At 35.5% G+C, this 1,662-nt stretch overlaps 1 non-coding gene across 1 annotated transcript; it reads left to right on the top strand.

Moving 5' to 3' along the window:
* The first annotated feature begins 904 nt into the window (after positions 1-904).
* LOC130952567 (small nucleolar RNA R71) lies at positions 905-1,008 on the top strand. The gene has a single exon (XR_009074746.1). It is a non-coding gene; the product is annotated as a small nucleolar RNA R71 (small nucleolar RNA).
* The last annotated feature ends 654 nt before the right edge of the window (positions 1,009-1,662 follow it).

Below are 1,662 nucleotides of genomic sequence, written 5' to 3'. Positions count from 1 at the left end.
TGGGATCTCTATGGTCTCTATATGAGCCTCAGATTCCCTTGGGTCCTCAATAGAGAACTCCTTCTTGTTTGATCGATGTCCCATGAGGTATTCCTCATTGGGATTCACGTCTTCTCCTTCCTCTCTAGGTTCGGCCATGTTGATTATACCAATGGCCTTGCACTCTCTTTTTGGATTTTCTTTAGTATTGCTTGGGAGAGTACTAGGAGGGGTTTCAGTGATTTTCTTACTCAGCTGGCCCACTTGTGCCTCCAGATTTCTGATGGAGGACCTTGTTTCATTCATGAAACTTAAAGTGGCCTTAGATAGATCAGAGACTAAATTTGCTAAGTTAGAGGTATTCTGTTCATAATTCTCTGTCTGTTGCTGAGAAGATGATGGATAAGGCTTGATATTGCTGAGCCTATTTCTTCCACCATTATTAAAGCCTTGTTGAGGCTTTTGTTGATCCTTCCATGAGAAATTTGGATGATTTCTCCATGATGAATTATAGGTTTTTCCAAAAGGTTCACCCATGTAATTTACCTCTGCCATTGCAGGGTTCTCAGGATCATAAGCTTCTTCTTCAGAAGATGCCTCTTTAGTACTGTTGGATGCATTTTGCCATCCATTCAGACTTAGAGAAATCATGTTGACTTGCTGAGTCAACATTTTGTTCTGAGCCAGAATGGTATTCAGAGCATCAATTTCAAGAACTCCCTTCCTTTGAGGCGTCCCATTATTCACGAAATTCCTTTCAGAAGTGTACATGAACTGGTTATTTGCAACCATGTCAATAAGTTCTTGAGCCTCTGCAGGAGTTTTCTTTAGGTGAATGGATCCACCTGCAGAATGGTCCAATGACATCTTAGAGAACTCAGATAGACCATAATAGAATATATCTATCATGGTCTATTCTGAAAACATGTCAGAAGGACATCTTTTGGTCGTCTGTTTGTATCTCTCCCAAGCTTCATATAGGGATTCACCATCTTTTTGTTTAAAGGTATGAACATCCACTCTGAGCTTGCTCAGCTTTTGAGGAGGAAAGAACTTAGCTGTGACCAGCTTATCCCAGGAGTCCAGGCTATCTTTAGGTTGAGAGTCCAACCATGTTCTAGCTCTATCTCTTACAGCAAAAGGGAAAAGCATGAGCCTGTAGACTTCAGGATCTACTCCATTAGTCTTAACAGTCTCACAGATCTGCAAGAACTCAGTTAAGAATTGGTAAGGATCTTCTGATGGAAGTCCATGAAACTTGCAGTTCTGTTGCATTAGAGCAACTAATTGAGGTTTCAGCTCAAAATTGTTTGCTCCTGTAACATCCCGCATTTTTGAAAAAAAAATCTAAATATAAATAAATTGTGATTTTACCTTATTGAGTTTAAACTTTATAATTTTAGAAATTATTTTATTAGAGATAATTAAATAGATTCAGAGATAATTTCGTTTTAAATCAAATAAGATTCTTAAGTAATTTTCTATAATGGAATATTTTGTATAATTTTAGTAATTGAAAAATTAGAAAGGATTGTATAATTTAATTCAAGTAACTTTTATTCTGAAAAGGTTACTATTTATTTTATTAATTTGATATCTTATTTTATAAATTAATCAATTAAGAGTAATTAAATTAGTTTTATCGATATTTGGAATTTAAGTTAATTAATATTCTTATGTAAT

Source organism: Arachis stenosperma, chromosome 9 (genome assembly GCF_014773155.1).
Source record: "Arachis stenosperma cultivar V10309 chromosome 9, arast.V10309.gnm1.PFL2, whole genome shotgun sequence".
Lineage (NCBI taxonomy): Eukaryota > Viridiplantae > Streptophyta > Magnoliopsida > Fabales > Fabaceae > Arachis > Arachis stenosperma.
The sequence above is the reverse complement of the archived record's forward strand: the minus strand, read 5'-3'. Positions and strand labels throughout refer to the sequence as shown.